This window comes from Canis lupus, chromosome 20 (assembly GCF_048164855.1).
Source record: "Canis lupus baileyi chromosome 20, mCanLup2.hap1, whole genome shotgun sequence".
Classification (NCBI taxonomy): Eukaryota; Metazoa; Chordata; class Mammalia; order Carnivora; family Canidae; genus Canis; species Canis lupus.
The window spans coordinates 47,892,627-47,916,193 of NC_132857.1; the positions used below are offsets into that span (position 1 = coordinate 47,892,627).

Below are 23,567 nucleotides of genomic sequence, written 5' to 3' on the forward strand. Positions count from 1 at the left end.
ACATCGGACTTCCTGCTCAGTGGGGAGCCTGCTTCTCCCTCTGCCTGCTGCTCCCCCTGTTTCTGCACTTGTGCTCGTGTGCATGTGCACTCCATCTCTGCCAAATAAATGAAGAAAAAACAAAATCTAAAAAATCAAAATCAAAAAAAGTTTCTCAAGCTTTCTTCGTTTTACAAATCTAATTGCATTGGTTATAGCTAACTTCTGAGTCAACTCACAATGTTCCAGATTTAAAATATTTTTATACAGAACCCTCTCATTGGGTGCCCTCAAATGGGCTATTGCTCATCCAAGAAAAAGGAAACAGATACACAAATGCAAATGAATAAGATAGAGTACATTGTGGAAAATATGTATCCAAATGCAAGTAAAAATGCCAAATCTAATCTAAATATATTAGATGAAAATAGTATCCTTCGCCCTACTTCTAAGTTAGCATGAGCACTCTATTGACTCAGTGTCAGAGAACAGATTTATTCTCAGGAGAAGAAATTTAATTTTCAGAGCAGTCATCATGTATCATATAATGTAACTCATTTTGAAAAGATAATTTTGCTTAATCCTTTTAATAATCTTATGATGGATATTGTTCACTTTACATCAAAGAAAACTGATGTTTATGGAGGTTTATATGCTTAATATAGCACGGCTGCTACTAGCATGGTATCTCCATAATTATCCAGATGAGTATTCTGCTGATTTCTCATCATTTTATGTTTTTAAAATTTAATTAACTAGATGATTTTCAAAAGGTTTTATGAAGCATGCTTATGATATAGAACAATGGCAGAATAAAATCTGAAAAATATGTAATCTTATATTTTAAGGGAGTACAAACATTTAACAGAATATTAGGAAGTACGAGTCTTTTAATATATACTATATATGGGGAAAACTGTAATAAAAACGGGTTTTAAAGAAGCTCAGAGCACTTGTATTGAACACTGTTATATGTAAGTGGTGAATCACTAAGTTCTACCCTTGAAACCAATATTACACTATATATTAATAGAATTTAAATAAAAATGTGAAAAAATAAAAATAAAAAAGTAAAAATTAAATTAGGTAATATTGGCAGAAAGTATAATGATGGTATCTTGGTTGCATCATTTTAGCTTTAAAGAAAAATAAATGTAATGCATTTGCACTCACAAACTCAAACATTCTATCATATTGGATCTTAAATATTGCGTTGACATCCCCAAGGTTATATTTGGAGGGCTAAGGAGAAAGTAAAGCCATCTTAATCCTTTATCTTCAGTCTTAAATTTCTTATATATTCCAGATATATTAACACTGGTTTTCCTTTCTCTGGTCAATGTTTAAGAATGTTTGCTTTAGAGAAAAATCCCTTTACAGACAGATCTGAACTGAGGTTTTCAATAGGAAATCTGTCACTGTGAATCTTTGTTGTTGCCTGCTAAAAGTAACACCTAAGAAGGCATTAGTTCAACAAGTTTACCTCTCCGTAACTGACATGTGACTAGAGAGGCAAAGGTATTAATTTTTACTCTAAACTAAAAGCACCTAAATATGAAGGCACTTGCTATTTTAAAATAAAATTGTATGCACCATTAAGAAATATTTTTTATGGGGAAATGACATTTCTTAAAACTATTTGTATTCAGTTAGCAGATATTCACATACCAGGGACCATGCTAGTTATGGTGTCATTTGCAGAAATATTTGTTCCACGTTAAGCAAAATATCATCTCCACCTCAGCAGGAGATCTTGGCGCATAATTAAGTTGATCTTTTGCAGAAAGTTTGCAAGGCTCTCCTCTGTTTATTGATAAAAAGAAAATCCCATTTCTAATGGGATTTAAGTCGAGTAAGTTTTTTAATCCCATAAAAAGATAGCTCGTATTTTTTCCTGAAGTATTCTCCAATGCCCATCTTTCTTTCATTATTAATTATGGAAACACACATTACTTTGGTATTCAAGATTTGGAATATTTTGCTTTTATCCCTAAAGACAATTAAATCATACTGATTAAGTTTCAGCTTCCTCTTTTATTTCCACAACTAAATTCCTGGCCCAGGGTCTTACATAATAAAATTAAAATTAAAAAATATATATTATCCTTATTGTTCATATCTTGTCAGTTTAAATAACCAGCATTTTCAAAAAGTCAACTGCATATAGCAGTGGCATTAAAATGCCCTGGGTAAGGCAATGCTTGTGGGGAAAAGGGATGAACTCACAGGGGAAGAGAAGGGGGACGCTTCCATACCCTTCTTACCACAGGTTCTCTGCTTTCTTTCCTAAAGGCTGGCCTGGGTCCTGAACAGAAACTGAGATCCTGTCTATGGCCAGATTCCCTCCAATTCTGGCCCCACTTATTTGTGACTCTCTTGTATTTTACCATACTCTCTCCAAGGCTTGGAGGGATGGAGGCAGCAGCTTTATGGAGACAATGAATTACTGTAGCAGGCCTTGATGCAGTTACAGTAGTTGCAAATTCAAGTTTGGCTGGTGGCCCCTGGCCATAGACACTGATTCATTTGCCCAAAATAGGCTATGGACTCCTATGTGACACATTTGCACCAGGGCTGATTTGTCTCCTTTTGTGTAGAGAATCACTACTCTTAGTATCTTCCTCGTATAGATAAATCTCTAGATTTTGAAATGACTCATCACAACCTGACCTTGCAAGTGGGCCAAGTGAGTATAAAATATAGACATGCTTAGCAACTCACTGTTATTTCATATCACTGCTACTGAGAGACATTTCTGGCACTAAATATGGGGCAAAGAGTATAGAATGGCCATCCTCAAAAATAACATGAAAGGAGAAAGTGTTCAAGTCACTGGTGATGTAGCTTCAATGACAAGCTTTATAACTTCACCCGAGTATAGCTAGGATCATGGTTGGCACATGCTTAGAAAAGTCATCACCCCAGGGAATATCCAGTGAGTGCTGTAGTCAGCTCCTCCTCTATACTTTTCCTTCTAAATAGTTCCAGAATTATCTTTGAAAACTCCCCAGCTACATGTATATTACTCCAATGAGGACTGCAATGCAAGAGCTTAAAATACCTGCTCTCTAAGTACCCAAACCTGATGAACAAAATGTGTACTCCTTGTAGACCATAATAACAAGGTGCTATTAAAGTTCTATGGGAGAGATCCCTGGATGGCTCAGCAGTTTGGCGCCTGCCTTTGGCCCATAGCGCAATCCTGGACATCCCGGAATCAAGTCCCATGTCGGGCTCCCGGCATGGAGCCTGCTTCTCCCTCTGCTTGTGTCTCTTCCTCTCTCTGTCTCTCTGTCTATCATGAATAAATAAATAAAATCTTTTAAAAAATTAACATTATAAATAAATAAATAAATAAATAAATAAATAAATAAAAAGTTCTATTGGAATAAAGTCATGATGTGTTAAGAATTATTTCCTTTCAGACTATGCAATGTCTCTGTAATTCCAAAATTATCACTGATGCCTACTTCCCTATATAAGTGGTTGTAATTGAACTAAATCTTAACAAGGTGGTAAAGCCCTGGGGAAAGAAAATCTGATTAAAATTGTAGATTATAACTAATGAGACATTGGAGTAGAGAAGTCAGGGGAGGGTAAATAAAGCAAAGTATTGAATGTTTATCAAAAAGTAGGTCTTCATATTGAAATAGACAGATGGTTTGATTTGAGTAACAGGTGTCAGATTTACCCTCCCACTTGAAACAACCCAAAAGGAAAAGAACCCCCAAAAGATAAAATATATGAAACAATGGTTATCAACATATGAGACATCAGGCAGCAAAGAACAGAGATCTATGAGAGACAAGAAACAAATGAGATGCGATGAGCCCTAACATTGTCAGGCCTTACTGTCATGAGAGAGTTTCCAGTATGCATTGCAAGTAAGGGAAAGCTAGCCAAAGTCCAGTGGACGGCATTAATTGACAAGAATGGACTGAGTCTCTGAGACCATCACAGTTCTCAGAGCACTAATGGAGAACAGAATGCTGCATAGAACACGAACCCCACAGATTTGTGGAGGACCTTCCCTGCATATACAGTAGAAAATCAATCAGGGTACATATATAAGGAAACTTCCAGAAACTACCAAAAAAGCCACCTAAAGGATTATAGGGAACAGTATCTGAAACACAAGCAGGACCTAGAATAGGGCCCTTTCCCACTAGTCAGACTGGACAATCTTACAATGCACAGAACAGTGGATAGAATGATCATAATTACATTGCCTTGGTAGTGAATAGTTAGTCCTGAGAAAAATAAAAACAAAAAACACAGCTCTGGTCCCTCAAGCAAACCTTAAAAGCTAAATTTCAATGAGTAAAACTTTTTCAGATAACTTAATAGCATTGCAAAACAAACCTCAGAAATATTTAGAGAAATACAAAAAAATCTGGCACCTAACAAAATAAAAAGGCAAGCAGACATAGGGGAGACAGTGAACAACAACAATAACAACAACAAAGATGAAAAACAGTTTAAAAAAAAAAAGGCAAGCAAGCACAAATGGTGCCAGCGGAAAGCAAATAATTAGATCATAATAAATAAGAAAGAAAGGAATTTGTAACTGAGGTGGCGGACAATTAAACTTATTCTAGTGGTCATTTTACAATGTATACATGCATCAGGTCATTACATTGTACATCCCAAGCTGATAAGATGTTATATGTCAATTATGTTTCAATAAAACTGGAAAGTAAAAGAAAGCAATCCTCAGGAAGAAATAAAATTACCTCCAGTCTCAGCACTGCTTTTGAGTAAGAGCAGGAAATGATGCAAACAGGGAAAGTTAGGGAGTTTTGTAAGACTCTCAATGTGTTAAGAATTTAATAAATTTGATATTGCCAGAAAAGATCATGGGAGTTTGGAAGAGTAACAGGGAGATATATTATGGGTTGTGAATTAGTCACAGGGCTCATTGAACGAAGGAACACCAACCCTGGCAAACTTAAGGGCAGAGGAAATGTATTTGCAGTATATTGGGCAGCTTGTAGAATCTAAAAGTAGAATCAAAGATAGAGACTTCCTTCTAATCCCTAGTTGAATTGGATAGCACATTTACCACAGACACCTTGACAAGCTGGGTGCAATAAAACAGGCATCCTTAAAAATTCACAAATATCCAAATTGAGGGACATTCTACAAAAATAGCTCACTAGTAATCTTCAAACTGTCAAAGCCACTGAAAACAAAGGAAGACTGAGAAACTGTCATAGATTAAGGAGGTTAAAGAGACATGATGATTGAATATATTGTGGGATCCTAGAACAGAAAAAAAGAACAATAGTGGAAAAACTGTGCAATCTGAATGCAGTGTGGAGTGAATAGTAAAAAACAAAACAAAACAAAAGACTCAAAATTAGAAAAATTCATATGTGTAAATGGTCTTAAAACTCCAATTAAAAAGACTAAAATTGGACAGCCCGGGTGGCTCAGCGGTTTAGCGCCGCCTTCAGCCCAGGGCCTGATCCTGGAGACCTGGGATTGAGTCCCACGTCGGGCTCCCTGCATGGAGCCTGCTTATCCCTCTGCTTGTGTCTCTGCCTCTTTCTTTTTTTTCTCTCTCTCTCTCATGAATAAATAAAATTTTAAAAAATATATTTAAAAAATAATAAAATAAAAAGACCAAAATTATCAACTTGGAAAAATTCCATCTGTATGTACTCCCAATTCTATGCAAACTGTAAGAAAGAGACTTTAAATACAAAGTCACAAGTGGATTAGAAGAGAAAGGATGGAGAGAGATAAAGCATGCTAATAGTAAAACCAGAGAAACCTAGAGAGGCTATAAAATATCAAAGTAGATTTCAAAGCCATGAGTATTACCAGGCATAAAACAGGTTATTTCCTGATGACATATAGATCAGTTTATTTAGAGAAACCTAACAGTTTAAATTACCAATAACAAAACTTCAAAATACATGAAGCCAAAATGGTAAAATTGGAAAGAGAATTAGACAAATGCACAATAATAGAAATTTTTATACTCATCTAAAAAAAACTGATAGAATAAGTAAACAAAAAATCAGTAAGCATAGAGAAGACTTAAACAGCACTATCAACCAACTTGATCTAAGGTAATGTATAGAGCACTTCACTCAACAACAGCAAAATACATTTCCTTTTCAAAAGCTTACGGAATCTTTGTCAAAATAGACCAAATCCTGGACAATGAAAGTATCTGTATAAAACATTTATATTAAAGAAGGAGAGAGGTTTCAAATCAGTGACCTCGGCTTCCACAATGAACTAGATCAAGGAGGGCAAATTGAATCAAAATAAGGGGAAGAAGAGAATGAAAATATTTGCAAAATATTTAAGTGAAAAATAACTTGGACCCATAGTAAAATTCAATAATATAAAATAAGCCATCCATTAAAATATTGGGAATATGATTTAAGTAGATAACTTCATAAAGGAAGATATAGATAGCAAATGAGCCTGTGAAATGACGTTCAATATCATTAGTCATAAATACAATGCAAATTAAAACCATAATGAAATACTACTACACATCTATTAGAATGGCTAAAATTTAAAAGTATCAATCAAGTATTGGTAAGAATGTGGAGGAACCGGAATTCCCCAACACTGCTAGCGGGATGTGAAATGGTACATCCACTTTGGAAAAGAGTTCTGTATTTTCTTCATAAGTTAAGCACACACTTATATGATCTAGTCTTAAATTCCTAGAGAAGAAAGAGCATGTGTTCATATAAAGCCTAATATGTGAATGTTTATAGCGGCCTGATTTCTAATAGTCTAAAACCTGAGTTAACCTAAGTGATCACAATGGGTAAATTAAGACAAAATATTGTGGTATATCCATACAGTAGAATGCTTCCAAGCAATATAAAGGAATAAATGTTTAATATCACCATCAACACAGACAGTCTCTAAGTAAGCTGAGTGGAAAAGTTAGACAAAATATATGCGTACCGTATGGCTCTAGATTTATCTAAGTGCATACAACCAAGGTGCCTGGGTGGCTCAGTCGGTTAAGCTTCTGCCGTCAGCTGAGGTCCTGACCTCAGGGCACTGGGATCAAGCCCAGCATCAGACTCCACTCTCAGTGGGGAGTCTGCTTCTCTCTCTCTCTCTCCCACTGCCCCTGCTGGTGTTCTCTCTCAGTTTTGCTCTTTCTTTCTCAAGTAAATAAGTAACATCTTTAAAAAAATAAATTTTTAAATCTTTTTAAAAATAAATAATCTATAGTAACTGAAAAAGATAAGTGATTGTCTGAGGAGGCTAGGTTACAGGATGGACATGCAGAGATGGAGAGAAATTGCAAAGGAAAACAAATTTCCAAGAGTGATGAGTATGTTCATTATCTTAATTGTAATGATGGTCTCATGACATATGCACTTGTTAAAACTTATCAGGTTGCACACTTTATTTTTTTTAAAGATTTTATTTATTTATTCATAAGAGACACACAGAGAGAGAGAGAGGCAGAGGGAGACACAGGCTGCATGCTGGGAGCCTGACACGGGACTCGATCCCAGGGCTCCAGGATCACACCCTGGGCTGAAGGCAGGTGCTAAACTGCTGAGCCACTGGGGCTGCCCAGGTCATACATTTTAAATATATACAGCTAATTGTTTGCCAGTTATGCTTTAATAAATCAGAGAAAAAACAGAACTCACAGAGAGGTGTAGTGCATAACAGAATTGTGATTCTAACATGTTGTGGAAATGATATAACACAGATCAGAAGATTCATACTAGCCACAGTCTCATCAACATTTATTATCATATTTCCCATTAATCTGTTACATCACAAACTCTTTGTTAACTCTAATGTTTTATTTTTTCCTCTTTCCTGACAAGAAATGAAAAGAATTCACAGAATTCATTCTGTCATGAAATTTTACACTGTTTATTTAAATCTTGTATTTATTCCCTTCTGTCTCCATTACAGAATAAATAATTGGGTGTTCTATTTTTTTAAGACTTTATTTATTCATGAGACACACAGAGAGACAGAGACACAGACAGAGGGAGAAGCAGGGACCCTGAGGTGGGACTCGATCCCGGGGCCCCAGGATCACACCCTGGGCTGAAGTATGCAAGTACCAAACCACTGAGCCACCCAGGGATCCCCTAATTGAGTGTTTTAACTCATATCATTGCTAAACATTTGGGAAAAAAGTGCTGTAAAGAAGGGGATAAATTATTTTTGAGAGCCTAATGGTACGTATACTTACTAGGTACTTACATACCTATCAGGTACTTCTATCCCTAACTAGGTGCTTATAAACCTATTAGGTGCTTATATATCTTTATTTCTTTATAACCTCTCATTAGCTTTCTAATGACAAATTATTAAATCCATTCAGAAATGAGGAAATAATAGAGACCTGAAGAAACCTACCCAATTAATAGATGTTGAAATCAAGAATGGGGCTCTGCTCCTAGCTGTCCAGAGTATATGAGCCCTTCCATGACACTATCAAACGTGCTGCCATTGCCTACTTTTCGTCCTAGAGATTAAGACATATATCTCATTCCACAAATTTGATAGAACATGGCAGTGGTGTTATATATAAAAATTTCCTTATGATTTAAGTCAATTTTGCATATAAATCAAGTGTACACTATTGAATTGATCAGGAGAGAAAAGCAGTGTTTACACAAACATGCAATAAAATACATTTAAACTTAAAGAGTGATGCCTGGGTGGCTTAGCGGTTGAGCTCCTGCCTTTGGCCCAGGGCCTGATCCTGGAGACCAGGGATCGAGTCCAGCGTCAGTCTCCCTGCATGAAGACTGCTTCTCCCTTTGCCTGTGTCTCTGCCTCTCTGTGTGTCTCTCATGAATAAATAAATACAATCTTTTTAAAAAATTATTTTCTTTACTCATTCTTCAAATATTTATTTGTGTCAGATTTTATACTATGCACTGGGTATATATTAGGAAATTAGAAGAGACATAGTTCCAGCCCTCTTAGAACTTATAATTTGGCAAGAGACACAGTAGACTTCACTATAACTTTTCAAAAAGCAACAACGTGGAAGTAGTTCATAAATATATGACATTGAAAATCTGGTAGAATGTATGAAATCCCAGAGATTAGGGGTTCATATAAGTGGGCCACAGATCAACCGTGTGAATGCTGTGGTTTTTATTTGCTTTTAATCAAATACAATATTAGAATGCAAAAGCAGGTATATAGAATGGGGAACAGGAGATACACAGCACTTAAAAATGCCGCATTGTGTTTCATAGATCATAACAAAGCACACAACGTGGGAAGGTTTCAGGGGAGAAATAAACAGCTGATTAATAGAATAGAGAACAGAGCCCATGTAGAGAGATAAAAGAAAATGGAATTATTTGGCCTGAAGAAGGATGTGGAGAAATTTAATTTGAGAGTCCTTCAACAAAGGAATTTTTACACAAAGGATAATGTTGGGTTATTCAAAATTTCTATTGGAAAGGATAAAAAGAAAAAAAGCAGGCTTAATTTATAGTATAATGATTTTGTCTAGACATAAAGGAGCATTTTATTTTTTTGTTTAGATTAAGGATGGTACTTTAACCACAGGACCTCTAATGATCCTTTTCCATCCAAAGATTCCATTATAACAATATATGGGCTTTAGATGGAACTGAGTGGATTGACATTTTCAGCTCCATCCTTTACTGTGGTTTAGAAGCGCCTTCCATGTTAATTCAGCAACATACTTAGGGAACACTTTCCATCTGTCAATAAGACGCTGAAAAATACTAAGTCAAAGCTTTGAGCCAAGAAATGAAATCAAGTGGATGGATATTTTGCATTATGAAGAAGTCATAAATTCCAGTTGTGAAAACCAAACAGCATGAAAAAAGCTCTGGAATTTAAGGTTGGCATTGTCACCCCCGTAACCCATATGGCTAAGTCTTGGATGATAATCATACTTTCAGTCAATAGACTCACACGTAATTACATTTGGTTTAACTATTCCAAACTAGAGATTTTAACATGTTCATTTCGTGCAACTGTTTCAATGCCAACAAATACAGCATTTCATGCCAAGACTTAACTGTATCTTCCAAAAAAGAATTTGAACAATTTATGCCCAGTGGTCAATTACAAACTTTCATAAAATTAGAAAAAAAAAAAAAAAAGAATGCTTTCTCGTTATTAAAAAAAAAAAATCGGAACAAAGCAGTGTTAATGACCTTCACTTCTGCAAAGTAAAAGTATTTGAAAGCACTAAGAGTAAGTAATATTAGCATAAATATTTATTTTCTTCTCAATAGCCTCTTGTATTTTAACCAATTTAAGATATATATTAATAAACTATAGTTTATATGTAAGTATATGTATATACTATATTGTATTATATAACTATATATACACTAATATATCAACAACATAATTTATATGTAGCTATTGGAAAAGCTGCAGGAAGAAGTAAAGACATGATCTAAAAATAAAACACTACTCATATTTATTCATTCAGTTAATCAAGAGGAAGACAATGTTTTCAAAGGTGTGGACTGCATGACATAGATGGTAAGCACCAGATTTCTCAAAGAATATATAAACATGGTATTAGATAGTACGGTTTCATACTGGCTGTGAGAAACTTCTCCATTCAAGTCTCTTTCATTGTTCCCACCTAGTTGCTTCATTATGAATTTTGTTCATGAAAAGGTAAGGCTTCTGTGACACTCACTGACCTCTCTTTTTCACAAAGAGAGAGCTAGATTTGGATAGGCCAATATCATCTTAGAATTGAGTCAAATTAGAATTTAATGACACTTGTTCTCATTGTACCTATTTTTTCTATTACCTTTATGGAAGGCCAGTAGATTTCCATTTGGAGTCATGATCAATGGCTTGTCCTTCTAGGGAGGGGGTTTTTATCACTGACATTGCCTCGAGTAGCCATTAAAAAAGATTATAATAAAAAGCAGACTGACTTTTAGTTGGTTTTTTATTGCTTTCAAATTAACACTTCTATCTTACTTATTGTTAGTGATGATAATTTTCTTTAAAAAACTTTGTATGCATTCTTTCTGATGACTTTTAACCATTCCAATTTGTTGGGGATTATTTGTATCTGTGTCCCAATTCCTTGCCTTATTGTAAATTTAGGGCAGGTTAAGGAAGCTCAATTGAGTAATAGTTAAAGTGTAACTTGGGTAAACAAATTACTTATGTGTTCTGAGCCTTATATCCTTACCTATAAAATAAAAATAATAATAGTATGTTTTGCATGAAATTGTTGTGAGGATTAAATGATATAATTCATGTAAAGCTTAGTATAATGCTTAACACATAATAAGCTTTTAAAACTATTATTAATCCCTATTGGACTTCTTTGAATTACCTGAGTCTCTGGTGGCTTATTTAACGTATTTAATAGGTGTTTATTAATTTTTAAACTATATGAATGTTATATATATACAAAAACCAAGCTTAATTATATAAGTAAAATATTAAAAACAAAATGAATAATACAAACTGTGCCTAAAGTATGTTCAATCAACTAATTGTACCCAGGGATTTGAGCTTTCCTCTGCAAAGAATAAGAGGTTGATATGAGAGCCTCTTCAAGTTCAACCTTACGCATAATGTTCAGATTTCCTATTGGTAGCAACCATATATATTGGCAATATGTCTTAGTGATACCAAACCGTTAAATATTTCCAATAAATTTTAAGATATGGTGTGTGTGTGTAATGGAATATTATTCAGCCATAAAAAATATTGAAATCTTATTTGTAATGACATGGGTGGAGCTAGAGAGTACACGCTAAGTGAAACAAGTCAAGCACCACATCTTTTCACTCATATGTGGAGTTTAAGAAACAAAACAAATAAGCAAGGGGAAAAGGAAAGAAAGAGAGAGAATGAGAGCGAGAGAAACAAAACAAGAAATAAATTCTTACCTGTTGAGAACAGATGGTTACCAGAGAGGAGGTGGGTGGGGGGATGGGTGAAAATGTGATGAGGATTAAGGAGCACACCTATAATGATGACCACTGGGTAATACATGGAAGTACTCAACCACTATGTTGTACACCTGAAACTAATATACCACTATATGTTAACTATACTGGAATTAAAATAATAAAATAAAATATTTTAAAATCTAAGATGCAAGTACTTTTATTAGGACATTATGCAATGGACATGATGAATTCTGAAAGAAAAATATGTATATATTTGTTTATATTTTAGGCGAATGATTCCCAATTTTTTTTCTCTCTGACTCAGTGAAATGTCCTTTATTGAAAAGGAACTGAATTAACTGTTAGAGTTCTGATTCCATAAAATGTTTTATGATTCCTGAAGACTGTTTCCTATATTTCTGTGACTCTCTGATAGTTAGCCACTGGGATTTGTACTGCTCAATGCATGTTTATATCAAGAATATTGTGGTTTTAACCATTACATACTAAAGATCTGAGCAGTTGAGGCAGCCCAGGTGGCTCAGTGGTTTAGCACCACCTTCAGCCCAGGGTGTGATCCTGTAGAACCGGGATCGAGTCCCATGTTGGGTTCCCTGCATGGAGCCTGCTTCTCCCTCTGCCTGTGTCTCTGCCTCTCTCTCTCTCTCTCTGTGTCTCTCATGAATAAATAAATAAAATCTTAAAAATATATATATATATAAAGATCTGAGCAGTTGTTCCAAAGGATTCTCTTCTTGAAACAGGAATCATCATGGGACTGGGCGTATGCTAATTCTAAACTCTAGATTCATTCATAGAACTTCTAGGATAGGTATTTATAAAGTAATATAACATTCTACTGTCTATGGAGAATTTCTATAAACAGATAGAAATACCCATCAGAGACATCTAACTTCTCATTACACAGGAATAGTTAACTAAAATAGCTGTATGATCTTTTTTATAATAAAATAAGACTCATTGGCATTAATACATTAAATTTTCTGAGTATGTTCTGTTTTTAGGATTCAGAAGGTAATTACACAGAAGACTAAATATAAACAGACTTCATATTTGATTTTTTTAAATGTAATCTAATAACATATTAGATAATAACATAATATTTGGAATGGGAGCTATCAAGCCATATATAATAAGTCATATAAGAAATTTCTGCCTGGAAACACCTGGTGGCTCAGTCAGTTAACCATCTGCCTTCAGCTCAGGTCATGATCTCAGGGTCCTGGGATAAAGCTCCAAGTTAGGTGGGCTCCTTGCTCAACAGGGAGTCTGTTTCTTTTTCTCTCTCAAATAAATAAATACAATCTTAAAAATAAATTTAAAATGGAAATTTCTGCCAGTATAGTTTATTTGGTGATAGAAAAAATTAGATTAAGACTTTAGAAGTGTCTTCAACAAGTTGAAACAGGTTAGATATTACTCTTTCAATTGCTTAATCACAATTTTATGGTAAATATTTTGTAACATTTAAAAATAAGTTCCCAACATTCTGATATAGAATTTTTATTTAGTCTGCCACTCAGTATTAGTTAACACACTCAATTCTGGAAGAATTGATCTTAATGAACTAAAACAAATTACCGCACACTTACCTAAAATTTGATTTTAGCATTTATAACAAAATACAGTAATAGTATATTATTATACTTAGTATAATACTAAGTATTACTGCTAAAATACAATTGCATATATACCAATATTCTGTAACTTTATGAGTTCAAGATTAAATATTAATATATGAACTTAAATATAGAGACTTGATTGTTTGAGAAAGATATATAATTCACATAATCTAAATACTAGTAATTAAAAACATGATTTTGAAGTCATATTAGATTTACTTGAAGCTCAATTGATAGTATAAGTTTTTATTTCTTCTGCTTTTTCTCAAATGCCAGCCAAAATCTTGTAACTAACTGCATCAAAAAAGAAACATGTATATACTGGAATTTTGTGTTCTTAGAACACAGAATTGTGAAGAGAATAAGCCTATTGATAATATGATCTATAGGGTAAGAAACCCTAGGTCACAGGTTAGATCTGCTCTATTTCTCAAGCTTTTAAATAATACTTTTCAAGCAACTTCTTAGGTCAAAGAAAACTCATTATGAAGAATTTGTTTATATTATTTTTATCATCTCAATATATTTGGATTAGAGAAATGGAAATATTAATTAGAAGGTTAAAATTTTAAAGGACGACAACATTTAGTAATACTTTTGTCCTGACATCCATAACCCAGCAAGAGGTAACAGAGTTCATTATTTCAAACTAACTCCTCTATTACCTCTCTCCTCTCCCATTATTTCCCACAGGAACACTGAACAGAAACCACATATAAATAGTGCCTTAATGACATGAAAACCCCAGCCCAGAGACTTGTCTAGGCATTGAATGTAAGACTGATCAGAGCATGATTAGGACTATTAGAATCATAGTCTAAATGTCTGTCCACAAAGATTACAAAGCTAATAAATGGTACAATTACAACTCTACAATAGGCCTTTTACTCTCATTAATATATTATGTCCTGAAATGTTAACGATGAAAATGGATAATCATTTTGCAAGCAAAATCTGATACCACTTGGAACCTCAAGCTGAATTTAACATATAAGCACAAATCTGTTTTATTTTTTCTAAGGTTGGTCATTTTATTCTTTAAATATATTTTTGAAAGATTTATTTGTTTATTTATTTTAGAGAGAGAAAGCTCATGCACGAGTGGGGAGAGGGGCAGAGGAGGGAAAGAAGCAAACTCCCTGCTGGATGTAGAGCCTGATGTGGGGCTTGATCTCAGGACCCTAAGACATGACCCTGAGATCATGACCAGAGCCGAAATCAAGAGTCAGAAGCTTAACAGACTGAACCACCCAGGTGCCCCTGGTCATTTTATATTTATTAACTATTATGTTCCTAAATGAAATAACATTTGTTGTTTTTTAAATAGTAATTTAAAAATCTATGTATTTTGAATCCATTCTCAGAAATTAAGATATCACAAAACTAAGATATTTAAACTTTATAGCCTTTCTAATATATAATATATAGCACTATGTAAATGAAATATATATTCTTAAAAATCTTCAAAAATATTCTAAATAAATTCTACTAACTAGACATGCAATAAAAAAGATCATGAATGAGATGTTTCAGAGTTTCTTACCGTAATTTACGAACACTGAACAGAAACTTAAGGACAACCTAATTGCTTTGAATAAACACGTCATATTTTCATAGACAGGTTATCTGAATAAGATGATTAGACCTTTAACCAGTTGAAAGAAGCTATTGGCATTTTCTTTTTTTTTAAAGATTTTATTTATTAATTTATTTGATAGATTGAGAAAGCACAAGCAGGAGAAGGGACAGAAGAAGAGGGAGAGAATATCAAGCAGACTCTACACTGAGAGTAGAGCCCAATGTGGGGCTTGATCTCAGGACCCTGAGATTATGACCTGAGAAGAAATCAAGAGTTGGATGCTTAACTGAGTGAGCCACCCAGGCACCTCAATCAGCAGTATTTCTTAAAGTAATAAACAATAATAGTTTCTATACATAGATGCATCACCTATACTACTGGTGTTGAGGAAAAGCATAATCTTCATTCTATTTATTTTCCCTCACTAATGTATAGTGTAATTATAAAAACATGGTACTAAGCCACATTGAATAAAACCTGAAAATAAAATGATAACAATATTCTTTAAGAAAATCACCAGCCCAAAGGATACTTGAACAGAATCTTATAAACCAAAACAAATATTTTTGTTCTAAAGGTAGACAAAAGGATACTTTTTTAAAGTTCTACATTCCTTAAGTATTTTTTATAAAGTATCTAATACTTATTTTCCCCACTTTCTACTATAAATCTGTAACTAGGCTTGTGTGTGTGTGTGTGTGTGTGTGTGTGTGTGTGTGATTTTATTTTGCAATTTTAGAGAATCAAATATAGTTGGTGAAGGATGAAGGGAGCAATATAACAGGATGAAGTTTCTCAAACAAAAATATCACAGAATGTTAAATTACTGACTCCATTTCCTTTAAAAAAATATCGAGTGCACCAACTCAGTTCTTATTAAAACGAATATGTAGTTCCTTCCTTTACAAACTCTATTATAAACCTCACTGGGCAAAAACCTATTTCTTTTCATGCCTTTTACTACAGATCAATCTAGAATCTAGAATATTTGGCATGCCTCCTGACTCATTGTGTGGGCTCCTTTTTAGCTTTATGGAATAAAATTTAAATCTCACAATTTCCTCTTATTATTAAGAAAGAAAACAAAACAAAATAACATCACCAAATAATTACACATCACTTTGGTAGAGAGATAGTCAATGCATGAAAGTTACTGAACACAAGTTATAAAAAGAATAAATGTGTTCCACTTAGACTATTAAAGGATGCATATGTAGGTCATTCATTTCTTCACATAAATACTAGACGGCAGTTTACTGGTTCTATTCATACAGAGAGGCGCTCCTTTGAGGGCTCCGTAGGAACCAAAATATTTCAGTACAAAAGAGATTATTTTTCCTTTCTTTGTCTTTCTCATACACATACAGAGAAAGAGAGAGAGGGAGAGAGAGATATCATTGACAGAAAAAGGAGAAAAGATTGAATATTGCAAAACAAACAAACAGATGGATGAAAGCAGAACATATGATACATCAAAAAATTTACCATAAAACATAATAATATAATACTGGCATAAAAATACATCCTACTGAATGTACTTTTGCTCAGAAAAGAAGCTCTCCAGATAACCACACTTTTCCAAAAAATACATTTATTTTCACGGTAACTACTTTAAAAGTTTAGAAATATACCAGAAGTTGAATAATTTTTAGAAAATTTCTATTTAAAAAAGAAAGATGATGACAAATGTCCACACTGGTTTTTAAAGTAGCGATATAGAGCTACATGATTATAAAATAAAATAAAATGTATTAGCATTACATTGAGTATAAATCACACAGACTCCAAACACATATCAGGTAATATGTCTAAAATATATTCTAAAAGACAGTGATTCTATGAGATTGTTGTTAACTGTTATTTTACTAATTATCTGGGGTCAGATTTGTGTAAGATTAAATATTTTCTCAAACAGTAAAGCAATGTGGTTTTCATTTCTCTCCCTCATGAATTGAATTGTTCCATAGCTATTTTGCCAGGGTAAGGAGTGGAGTAGGCAAGTGCCTCCTCAACAATGATAAAATTTGTGTAGGTGAAGTTTCTTTTAGGTACATAAAGTAGAATGCCCAATTCTGGATCCTGAGAGATTGTGAGAAATAAAAACACAAGTTAAGTGGAGAACACAGTTGTAAATACACTCTCAAGACATAGGAACAATATCCAGATTGGTATGGGACAGGCCAAGACTACTGAGAAGATAAGCGTGACCTCGACCCAACTTAATCTCAAAAAGATGCCAAACATCCTGGGAGAAACATCTAATATCAGGTACATAACACAGTCAGTTAAACTCAGGAGTGAGTCCGTGACATTAAGAGCGAGTAGTAGCTAGATAGATGAACATGAGACAGTATTTCTGATCCTCACAAGACTTGGAGATTTTCAGGATCATGTGTCTCTGCATGTCTTAGCTCAAGAAATTTCATGTAACAGCAGAAACTTAGGATCAGTTTGCAGCTCACCAGAAATGGAGACATGGAGAGAAATAGCCAAGCCTCCACCACAGCTGTGGGTGGTGATGCCAGCACTCCACAGCACAGGGCCCAGTAGAGTGGCAGCAAGACCACTCAGGTCCCAGAGAAAGGAGGGCCTCTTTCCTTCCCACCTGCTAACATAAAGATATATAATCCCACTAAAAATCTGAGACATCATGATGCCATGTGTTAGAAAATTTAAAATCTGCCTCTCAGCAACCTCCTTCAATAACAAAACCTTCCTCTTGCCCCCACACAAAAGCCACAGGGACACAGGGAGGAAGAGGTGCTCCAGGATGTTCACCTAATTTGTTTGCTAATCAAAATACAATACATACATTTGTAACCTATATTTAAATTCAGAAAACACTGATTAAAAACACTAAACAGATATATTAACTAAGTGCATGTAAGTGAATTGTTTTCCAAGATACAGAATTCAGTGCATCATCCTTTCCTGCGTATACAAGGAGCTCAGAACTTTACCCCAGGGATTGTCTTGAAGTCAGGGAACTAACATTTGCTAAATGCTATTGTAGGTACAAGTAAGTAAATATTTTGAAAATAACTAACTTCAAATATCAGAAATGATTTTAATGTAGTTACAAACATCAATATCAGAGCTTCTCTCTTCAGTAAAATCCAGGCCGTCCATCGTACATGAAATTTAGCCTAATATTGACTGAACAGTTAACAGATTCCTGCCTCTGGATGTTGTCACAACAGCTTTGAATAAACTTTCATGCATGTTGATGATCAGAGCATCTGAGCAGAGAACCGAGACTTCATGGTGTCTGTAGTGCAGGTTATATGAAACGTTTTGTGCTTTATTTGTCCATGAATATGTAATAATCGTAACATGTAAAAATAACCTTCAGTATGAAAATGTGTTATTCACATTAATACCCTGGAATACTAGAAAATGTCAAGCTTCAATTTAATATTGAAAGACAATACTATTTATGTAAACTTTTAAGACACTATTAATGATTATGTATATATTGATGAATACGTACAAATATAGTACAGGTTAAAAAAAACATGTGAATGAAACACAGCCACTTCAAAAGAGGAGAAGCAAGGAAGGGGAGAGGATAGAGGTGGGCTTTATATGTTATCAAGGGGTCTGAATGTTTTAAAAGTGATACCTTAGGCCAAATGTCAAAAATCTATTAAAAATGGTACATTGCTTACTGTGTAACTTTCTGTACAAGTCTGTATGGTAGAAGTATTTTATAATTTAACATACACTTGATTTAACTTTAAAACATCTGTTTCTTATATTCGTATAAATTAGGTAGACCAATTCAAACCTCCTCATCAAAGATCTAGGGGGGAAATAAAAGCACACATCAATCACTTCTGTCTTTTAGTTTGAGTGTGTTCAGTATCACGTTGGGAAACCAGGCTGCAGGAAGTACAAAGCTGCTGTAGGAAACCCAAGTTCCTCTCCTAAGCTCTAGCTAGTATGATTAGAGCTAGCACATTATTTTAAGAATATTAGCCAAGTAGCAGGTTATAAACCAAGACAGCTCAAAAGCAGCAAATGATGCTGAACCAAGAATTGTCAAGAATTCCACATGCAGTGGAGGGATGCCGGAGAAGAAAGCAGGGAACACGATCACAGGAAAGACCAATATAGCAGAAAGTGGATTCCAGAGAGCTGTGGTGCGAGTAGGAAGTTGACCCAGGTGGAACAACTGACCAAAAGAATGTCACATAGACATGTAGGGGACAGAGCTTGTAAACCATAACCTGGGGAGACAGGACATAATGGAAAGACATGGATTCTGATACCGTCTTATAAGAGTCAAATTATAGAACAATTTCAACTCTGATTACAAAATAGAAGCATGAATCTAGTACAGATTTGTCAAATCCCAAATCTGCATTTTCTCCTCCAAAATAGATACCAGGAACTAATCACAATAACAATTTGATCTTCAATTAAACTGTTTCTTGGTATTTTCTAGAATCTGTAATAAGTATGCTTTTTCAATAAAAATGCCATTTCACTAAAAAAAAAATAGAAAATGACAGGCGGAAGGTAAAGAAAGTTCGAAATTAAAATCTGAAGTGAAAATCCTGGAGCTACTACAATTGAGGTATTGCATGTATTTTGGTCAGGCATTCAAATCTGGTATTTGTCCAATATTGTAATAAGTAGTGGAACAGCCTTTTGAGAATAGTCAACACCTATAATTTAATAAAAGGTAGAGACCTACATTTTATAAAGCTTATTTTTCTCTGGGCATATTGGAAAGAATGAATAAATACTTTCAAGCAGAAAAGAAGTAATTTTATAATAACTATTGACAATTTACAAAACAACGCTGAACCTGTCTTGCCATAAATGCGAAGGAAGCATATATTTAAATCCTTACTTACACAGAAGTACAGCTAAAAGATGTTTTTAAAATATTTATGAATTTAAATCCAAACGTGCCAAATGCAGCTTTTACAGACCCATAAATTTAGCCATCTCAAAAACTATGTGTAATAAGATGGGAAAATATGTAATTTAATTTTAAAATTTGTATCCACTCTCACCAAGAATAAACTATTGGAGCAAGATTCCTAAACCATATTTAATTTACATCTATTTAGAGTGGATCTAAGGCCTCCTTGAATTCTAGATTAGCATAAAGTTTTTACATGTGTTGAATATTAGTTATTAAATCTGCAAGTACTCATAAGACCTCAAGAATTACACTGAACAGAATTTAATAAACGGTATTCTGACACATATAAAAAATAAATAATTTTTAAAATGTTTACAGATTAAAGGTATTTGAATCCCCGGTACTTCATGTGCATTTTGTTTGTTCCCAAGTTATTCTGCTCTATTTTGTTAGGCTTTTCCATAGTGTCTCGGTTTTACTGAGACAATTACTCTTTCAATTTAAAACAACAAGAAGTGTTTCATTTAGGATATGCCAAGGTAGAAAAATTTACAATGTTAGAACTTTAGAATCGACAGAAACCCATTAGATCTAAAACTGTAGATATACTGCTGCTGAGACACAATGTACGAGCTAAGAGACCTTCAAGAGTAAAATAGAATCTGCCTCTGAAGTTAGCAGTGGACTGGGACCCCTGGGTTGCTCAGTGGTTGAGCATCAGCCTTCGGCCAGGGTGTGATCCTGGAGTCCCAGGATCCAGTCCCACAATAGGCTCCCCGCAGGGAGCCTGCTTCTCCCTTGCCTATGTCTCTGTCTCTCTCTGTCTCTCTCTCTCTCTGTGTCTCTCATGAGTAAATAAATAAAATATTAAAAAAATAGATTTAGAAGTGGACTGAGAAAGTATAGAAGACAACTACAAGGAAAATGAGTTCCATATTGAGTTTTTGTGATAGAGAACAGGTCTGTTACTCAATAGCACTTCATGTAAATCTGCTCTACATCTTGCTAGGCCCTGAGGACACTTGACAGGAGAAATAGTGAAATCTACTTCCTATTCTAGGCAAGGTCCGTTTCCACAAAGACACATATGACTCAGATTCAAGTAATAAAGCCTTAGTTAGATAGGGTTAATCTTTAATAAGTGTTTTTGTTTGTTTTTTTCCCAGTCAATGGAAGTATCCAAAGGTGAAGGAACTGTCCGCCAAAGGTGTTAACAAGCTTATCAAAAATATATGGCACTTCTACATTTACTGAAGTCAGAAGAGAGGGGAAGGAGGTGACCTTTTAGCCCATCAAGAATAAAGACTGAGAGATGCCTGGGTGGCTCAGTAGTTGAGCTTCTGCCTTCAGCTAGGGGTGTAATCCTCAAGTCCTGGGATTGAGTCCCACATCAGGCTCCTGTGGGGATCCTGCTTCTCCCTATGCCTATATCTCTGCCTCTCTCCTTCTGTGTCTTTCATAAATAAATAAATAAAATCTTTAAAAAGAGAATAGAGTTTAGAAATGTTGTACTAAATTATGATGTAGAAGTTTTTCAAATTGCGGTGTCTGGTTGACTCATTCTGTTAAGGGCTTACTCTTAATTTATTTGCCTTAGGTCATGATCTCAGAGTCCTGAGACCTCAGAGCACACCCTCCCCACCCACCCAAATCTCTGGAGAGGGGCTTAACTCAGAGTCTGCTTGGGATTCTCTCTCTCCCACTCCCTCTCCACTAGCTGGAGCATTTGAGCTCTAAATAAATAGAAAATAAGTAAGTAAGTAAGAAAGTAAGTAAGTAAGTAAATAAATAAATAAATAAATAAAATCTTTTAAAAAATTTATTAAAAAAATTAATGCCTGTCCAAAACAAAATTTTATAGTGGGTCTAAGGCAAATCAGATAGCAACCTTCTCACCTCTTTTCTTCCTCTTACTGTATGTATGTATGTATGTGTTTACTGTTCTGGAACTTATAACAATGACTATGACTGGGATGATTCCATATAATTTTATAGCAGAAAACATTTGAATATTTTTCCCTTAACACATAATGAATGAGTTGGCTTTAGGGGCATCTGGGTGGCTCAGTTGATTCAGTATCTGACTCTTGGTTTCAGCTCTGGCCATGATCTTGGGGTCCTGGGATCAAAGCCCAAGCCATGGTCTGTACTCAGTAGAGTCTGCTTGTTCCTCTCCCTTCTCTACTGCATATATGCTCTCTCTTAAATAATTTTTTAAAATCTTTTTTTTTTTTTTTTTAAGAATGAAGTGGCTTTATGCTATGTCCACAGAATAGATGTGTTAGTGTGAAATAACCCTTGATTGAAGTCTCAGTTCTACCACCTGCTAACCGTGGAATTTTCAATAAGTCACACAGTCTCCTTGGGACTCATTTACATCAATAAAATAGGGGCAGCAAAGAGATTATATGAAATAATGATTATAAAGTCTTTGACAAATTTCCTGGGCTATATGGTAAACACTAAATAAATATTAGGATTTACTGTGATTATAATTATTGATAATTATCAGGTTGAATAATGTAATTAACAACAGTTAAGGCACATCTAAGTGAAGAACAAATTGTAGATATTCCAGAAAAAGTATTCATTTAGCTAATATACATCATTATTCCATTTTTCTTTGGTATACAAAAAATGCTAGAGACAACAAAGCAAACCTGCGAGTAGTACAGACTAGTCTGCAAAAGTCTTTAATAATAGTTATGAACAAATCAGTGATGACTGTACTTTGAGGCTTTGTGAATTGATTATGAATACCAATTTCATAAAATGGTAAATGGGGTTTCATGATACTGTGGTCAGCTGTTTTGGTCACATCTTCTGAAGGCACAGTTATATGGAAGACGGTAGTAGCAAAAACACTTAAAGATACATGATGATCAATTATTACACATTATAGCTCATGAATTTTTTCAGCATAAATGGAATTTCAGAGAACATAAAGGTTTTTCATTATTTCCTTTTTCCTCAGAAGAGTTAACTCAGAGCGCTGTGGAATATAGCAGATTAATTTAACACAATTTTGTCTATGAAGCCTGGAAGTCCTATATTCAGTTTGAATAAACTTTTCTTTCTTTCTTTCTTTCTTTCTTTCTTTCTTTCTTTCTTTCTTTCTTTCTTTCTTTCTCTTTCTTTCTTTCTTCTCTTTCTTTCTTTCTCTCTCTCTTTCTTCTTTCTTTCTCTTTCTTTCTTTCTCTCTCTCTTTTCTTTCTTTTCTTTTCTTTTCTTTTCTTTTCTTTTCTTTTCTTTTCTTTTCTTTTCTTTCTTTTCTTTTCTTTTCTTTTTTTCTTTTTTTTTCTTTTCTTTTCTTTCTTCTCCCTTTCTCTCTTTCTCTCTCCCATTCTCCCTTCCTCTCTCACTCCTTCCCTCCGTCTCTCCCTCCCTTCCTTCCTTCTTCGAAGAGGGGAGAGGCAGAGGGAAATGGAGACAGAGAATTCCATGTAGGCTCCACACACACTGCAGAGCCAGACATGGGACTAGATCTCACAACTCTGAGATCGTGACCTGAGCTGAAATCAAGAGTCAGACACAACTGACTGAGCCACTGAGCCACCCCATCTTTATTTTTCTTAATCAATTACTAGATAAAATAATTTTTT

At 34.5% G+C, this 23,567-nt stretch overlaps 1 protein-coding gene across 1 annotated transcript in view; it reads right to left on the reverse strand.

The window, feature by feature from the left end:
- Positions 1 to 23,567, reverse strand: part of LRP1B (LDL receptor related protein 1B) — a 1,825,680-nt gene that overhangs the window by 168,421 nt on the left and 1,633,692 nt on the right. The window lies entirely within an intron of this gene.